Source organism: Elaeis guineensis, chromosome 6 (genome assembly GCF_000442705.2).
Source record: "Elaeis guineensis isolate ETL-2024a chromosome 6, EG11, whole genome shotgun sequence".
Taxonomy (NCBI): domain Eukaryota; kingdom Viridiplantae; phylum Streptophyta; class Magnoliopsida; order Arecales; family Arecaceae; genus Elaeis; species Elaeis guineensis.
Window position 1 is genome coordinate 112,218,004 of NC_025998.2, and position 7,097 is coordinate 112,225,100.

Here is a 7,097-nt window from a genome sequence, read left to right on the forward strand (position 1 = left end):
ATATTGATTCTTGGGTCGAATCTTGAACCTAATCCATTTGAGGTCATGCAAATAAAGGAACGTCCAGACCTTGATCTTTAATTAATTGATGACTGCTATGGTTAAAGTTACCAATTTCCAGTTCTGTTGAACTATAAAGATATATGTAGTTATTTTATTCTAGCAAGCTTTGAAATTTGGTAGAACATGCATACAAAATCATGATGCCTGAGAAAATATTTCTTGCATTGATATAAAGAGAAAATATAAAAGCAAAAACCCATATCGGGTTTACATGTTCTAAAAAAAAATAAAAAGGAGAAGACTTGTATCAGGTCAATACATCCCAAAAGAAAGAAAAATCTCTATCAGATGATTACCGATACATTAAAACCCTTCTTGGTTGGTTCCTCTTTTGTTCGCCCCTACTCCTCAGCGACATCAGTGGTAATGGGCCCTGCGGCTGCAGTGGACTCTGATTTGTTGACAGCCTTGGGAACCTCAGTCTCAACTGGAGGCATAGTAGATATAGGCTCTGTGGTGATGGCCTCAGTTATGCTCACTTTGGTAAAAGCCCGATCTGATTCCTTAGCTGGCTCCTCTCCCGCTTCAGTGGGTGGCTTGGGATCCCCCTTTATCCCTATCTCAATGGCCACCTTCGGAGTCACTTTGGAGATATCTACCTCAAGATATAATTTTTTGATTAAATTATGGCACTAACTGAATGCATAATCATATGCACCCTCAGAGCTCTCAGATATTCCTCCTCGAACTCCTCAGAGGCCTTGTATAACTCCACCACCTTGGTTGCCTAATCCTGCTCCTATTTAATTGGCTTCTTCAAGGCCTTAATGGCTTTCTCATGAGCCTCATTGGCCTTCTCTGGCTCTTTAAGCCTTGGCTCCAATTCTTTGTTCTTCTAGGCCAAAGTGTGCAGGTCAAAAATCTTCTTCTCTTGGTCATTGATTTTTCACTGAAGGTCCAAGAGATTTCGGTTCTTCTCCTTCAATGCCTTTAATTTCTCTTCAAGTTGATTCTTGAGATCTGCAACGAGTTCGGACTCCTTTTTCTTCTCCTCTTGGAGAATGATTAGATTGGTATCCATGGCTTCTTTTTTTTTCAACAAGTAGGCCATGTTCTTATACATGACCTTGAATTGATAGTGACCTATAGGACAAAGGTTCAGATCGATCACTTAGCGAAGTAAAAAAAAAAAAAAGGGAGAAGAACTTACATACATGAGCTGCTCGAAGCCGTGATAGGCAATCTCCTCTAGTTTGTTTTTCCAACATGCCTCCAGATCAACGGTCAGTATCACTGATTCAAGGAAATCGGGGCCCAATTGGGGCTGCTCCAAAAGTGACATTCTCATCATAGTATCTCCTTTAGCCAAGCTCAACGGAGCTACAGAAGCTGCGGTCGGCTTGTGTCCTATCTCCTTGGAGGGCGGCACAAGTCGGATGTTGTTATTTTTCATCCTCGCCGAAGTAGATTGATGAGGTGGGGGCTCAAGTGATAAAGCTCGGAGAGAATTTTATGGTCCTCGAGAGGTGTCGCTTCTCCCTGAATTGGCTAGAGAAGGGGTAGCAAAAGAAGATCGGGACAGTGCTTGGGCAAGAGGAGGTTCTACACCTTTGACTCTCTTTGGTGCGGGGGCGATAGTAGATGGCTTTGACTAGTCTTTCTTTTTTCTATCCTTTACTCTTTCTGGATTGAACTATTAAAAAATATATCCTAAAGCCAATCGTGTGATGATTGTACTAATTATAAATGTATATGAATTGATAAATAATAAAAATTTATTTAGTAATTTTTATCATAAAGATACATCTTCTAACAAACTCATATATTGTGATGAAGTTTTTAGGACTACTTTGATCGATAACAAAAGATTTATCGCATAGTCTTTAAACTAGTTCGCGACCAAACGATACGCTATTACTAGGACGATAGCGATATCAAGTGTAGGTCGTTGTGTACCATATGCATTGGTTATCCTTGTAATCAAATAGTATGAAGATACTGGTATGATATACAGGTGAGATGTAGGGTACATCATCATTGAACGTGACTAACTGTGGAGCACTCTGCTGTCAAAGGTAGTTCGCGAAGGGTATGGGTATAAGTGTCCCTCCGATCTGAGATCACCACAGTGACTTACAAGCAACTCACTATACTTTGATGTCGAACTAACTAAGTTTTTAATTCAGTGATGGAAGATTTTTGGATGCAATCAAGTATTTGTTAAGTCGGTATGTGGGTCAAGATGGGATTGATCCCTTCAAATTAGTAGGAGATATGCATCAGTGTATTTCAATTTAGCAAAATCTAAGTCCAGATAATCTATGTGATAGATTTGAAAAAGATTAAAATATAATGTGGATGACTTATCTAAGATTGACAGTTAAATTTTAGATCATCCTCGAGTATTAGGGTCAAAGGAATAAATTATATGGTAACCATACGCCAATAGGTTCTTGAATGTTGCTTTGCCTTCATTCGATCTATCCGAACGTCGGGTCATCATTGCTAGATGGTTACATCGATTGGTTCAAAAAGATATTTCTGTGCTATAGACTTAGGTTTGAACCTATGGGGTCACACTCAAAAAAAGTTTCTGATTGATCATATAGTTAATCAACGATTGAGAATCGTTCAAGGGCTTAATCGTCAATTCGATCGATGGTTAACCTTATACAAAAATTGTAATAAATTAATTTACCAAGTATTAGTGAATTAATAAAAAATTAATTAGTAATTAAATTACTGATTAGCTTAATTTGATTGAGTAAAAAGAATTAAATAAAATCTAATTGAATTGGATTCAATTAGGTTTGATCCGATTAGGTTATGAGATGACTTAATCGCTAAGGGAGAATTGTCTCTGATTTGATTAGAATTTTGATCCAATCAATTTTTAATTTGATTAAATATTTATAAATCTAGTTAGATTAGATTTTATATATTTTATTTGGGTAAAACTAGATGTGATTTGATTTTGGATTCAAATAAGGAAACTTAGAGTCCATATTGGATTAGGACTCTTCTCTCTGCACCAATCCAATTTGCATGTCATATATCTCTACGTACAAAATTATTTTGTATGATATTTTTTCACATCAAAGATTGTATTCTCTTCTCTATCTTGTATCCAAATCTAATTTAGTTTTGATGAAATGAAGGTTCTAAAATTGGATTTTAAAATATTTCTGATCAGGAGAATCTGTTCTCATTCAGATCAACCTCTCCATGTCAATAAATTTTTTTCTCTTTATATGTGTAATATTTTGAGGATATATTTTATAAGAGATCATTTAGAGAACTAATTTATTATAAAAAAATATAGGAAGGGGCATCTCATATTTTTTTTGGTATGTTTTGAGATGTGGAATTGTAAAGGGAGGCAGAATCCTGTAAGAGTCCAGGATCACTAGGACTCTTCACCCCATCTCTTTACACACCTATAAAAGGGATTTTTATGGTTTCTTTTATGTGTGTAAGATACCAGAAGAGAAGTCTTCATGTAAATAAAGTTTGGGCATAGTTCATAGCATGAAAAATAGAGAAGAGAGTCCTCTCTCTCTTGGGGTGTGTGCAAAAATCTGAATTTCAAGTTTTTGGTTCTAAGGATTTGGGATGAGAGAATAAATTAAAAAAAATTATTTTCTTCTTCATATTTTTTTTACCTCTTCATCTCCTCTAGAAGTTTATTTTCAATCTCTAAAAAGGTTCTAAAAATTTGAAAAAAAGATTCAGAATAGTCAAGAAGAAGGTCTTCATACGAGCTAGCACTTCCAAGAAGATCAATCAGATCGGGGCTTCGAATGAATTTTTTGTGGAGGTCGGACGCGTGTGCGGCTATGAGCAATCAGTAAAAATTCTCTCCACCATGTCTCTCAGTAGCAGTGATCATTGATCCATGCAAAGGTATCGAGTTCTGAACTCAAATTAGAAGTTGATGTGATCTACTGCTCACATGCATGCATGCTGATTTTATCTTCAGTATTTTTTAGATTTTATATGCAACATAACATATCATAGATCCTAGAGTAGATTGATTTGATGATTAGATCATATACATGTTAGATTAATTTGATTAATCTAATTATCTTTCACTATAATTTTTTTAAAAAAATTTCGAAATACATGCATAAAATCATCTTCTCATCCCAACAGTGGTATCAGAGCCTAGGTTCATTATGACATTATTTATGTACATATTAAATCTAAATTTTAATTTTATTTAGATTTGATATATGATATTTTGATCAAAATTTAATTAATGATGGATCACACAAACTGACGTAAGGTTGTGCTGCTATAGGGTTTACCCCTTACAGTGAAAAGGTTGTCCTAGTTTGTGCTGATCGTTGATAAAATCTGATTTTATATCATGCATGTAATATTTATGATCTGATTTAGATATGATCCAAGATTATAATAAGATCTGATATAATTTAGATGAGACCTAAATTCAAAAATATATGATATGTGATTAGATTAGATGATCTGATTAGCAAGTACTTGGATTGGGTTGATCATCAGGCCGTTCAGTCATAGGAGAAAGAAGGGTTTAAAGGCCCTCTCTTCCCATTCGATGGAGTGCGCTTATGACATGTAGGGGTGCCATGTGATTAGATCCCATGAAGAAGAATGTAAAAAGAAGAACTTATTTTTTTATAAAATTCTAGATCTTGAAACCCTAGGTTTATTGTATGTGATATAAAATTATATGAAAAATAAGACATCTATTCTATATGATTAAAATTATTTTAATCATGATAAAATAAAATCTCAAATCGTAAAAATTTTAGATATGATCTAAAAGTATTATGATTGATTTTATTTTAGTATTATGCAAGAATTTTCAGATCTAAAACTTCTTGAATCGTGCTTGCATAATTACTGAGCTGATCCAGTTTTGAACTAAATCAATCTAATCTCTATGTGTAGCTGGCTCAATGTTGATTGAGTCGATCCAGTTTTAGAATAAAAAATTTTTACATAATATTTATTATAAATTATTATAAAATAAAAGATGAAAATTATTTCAAACCATAACCTAAACCCATGTTGATGCTGAACTTAATTGAGAATTAAGTATAAAATTGATTAGATCTAGAATTATGAATTAAAGATCTAATGTCATTCGCATAAAACATGGGGGTATGGGTTAGCTCCAATCAGATTTTTTTAATTGGGTTAGACCTAAGGTTAGAATCAAAGAATTAATGGATTAACTAGAGAAATTGATTAAATTTAACCAAATATTAAATTAAATTAAATCAAAATTTTTTTAGAACCAATATAATAGTTATAGATGGGGGTATGGGTTAGCTCAAATCAGATCTTTTTAATTGGGTTAGACCTAAGGTTAGAATCAAAGAGTTAATGGATTAACTAAAAAAATTAACTAAATTTAATCAAATATTGAATTAAATTAAATTAGAATTTTTCTAGAACCAATACAATTATTATAGATGGTCAAGTCTATGTCTTTGATTAGATCAAATGAATCTTGATTGTCGCTCAGTGGTTGAATCCGAATCATTAGGTTGGTCAAATCAAAATTAATTAATCAATTGATATCTAAGATAAGTTTGGTATTTCGACTAGTGATTTTTAATTGGGAGTTACTTACCTGATCATTTCGATGGTATCTAAGGCAAGCTTAGCAGACCCTCCCATCGATCTCACTTATTTGATCAATTTGATGAATTATATCTTGATTAGACCACTAAGTGATTCGAATTAACCCATGCCATTAAGGTTGATTAGTGTGACTGATCTAGGTGCCATTTCAACTAGTATGATCCTGATCTAATTCAATGACTAAGTAAAGTCAGTGAAAGATTATGGTTTACTAGTTGACATCTTCTCATCTCTTCTCTAAATTGATTTTTAAATTTTTTAAATTATTAGGTCCATAAAATAATCTAGTTATAGGGATAACTAGATCATAGCCTCCCATTAAGGTGAATGATAATGGATCCATTATTTCTAATTGACATTGCAGGCGCCATCCGTCTGGTGTTCTCTCTGAATGATAGAATTATCATTCATCATATGATGACTCTGTTATACTATCTAATGATCATTGGGTTGATCGAGCCATCCTCGGACCCAATCATTCATTAGTTAGAAACACTAAGTAGGTTCATGTTAATAGTTTGACCTAATCGAAACTTTCAGTGGAGGCCCATCGCCTACTAAAATAAAATCTGAGGTAAAATTAATTACTAAAAATTATTTAAAAAAATAATTATTTGAGAACCTACACATAGATGCATATGAGTTGACCAAGCCATCCTCAGACTTGGATGCAGTCTGTATGGATTTTAGTACCCACTAAAGAATTAAAGTAATTTCTCAGGTTGGAGGTAGAGACTACCAATTCGACTAAAATAATGAGAGAACCTTTAGACTAAAGTCCAAATCTTTAGGCTCAATCAATTCATAAACATAAAGGTCTTGTATTTTTTTTTCAGTTATGGCTAGATGTCCATTACTCCATTCACTATTTGACAGTGACTTATAGGACCCAATTTCGATAATTGATATCGGAAGTTATAAATAGTTTTAGAGCATGAATGGATCCTATATATGATTATAGATCCAGCATCTGAAGTTCTCATATCCAACATATATGATGCGATCAAAAGTACTTATCGAAAGTGGCTAAATGATCATATCATCATGTGGTGTTATTGAGAGTAGCAAAGAATATGAATTTAGTTGTAAATTCGATGATGTTCAGTGAGAAAAAATTCTTCAAATGTTGAAGGAGTTCTTTCGTACCTCTGAAGATGTGTCTTTAGTATGGCAATAATTTTTTTAGAAAGAATAAAAAAGGTACAAAAAAAAGTCATGCTTGAATTGAGGAGTTCGAACTAACAAAAGAGTCTAAGATTAATCTAGTCTGGCAGAGTCCCTTGATCCGAACAAGTAAAGGAAGAGAAATCAGTAAAGGATTGCTGAACAAGATACTTATATGATAACACCTTGTGATTTCTCTATCTGTGATACTACTATCTGGGTATTGGATATTAGAAGTATGTGCAAATTGTTGCAATGACTTCAGATTAGTAGAAAGATTGGAAACAGCAAGAGATTTCTGA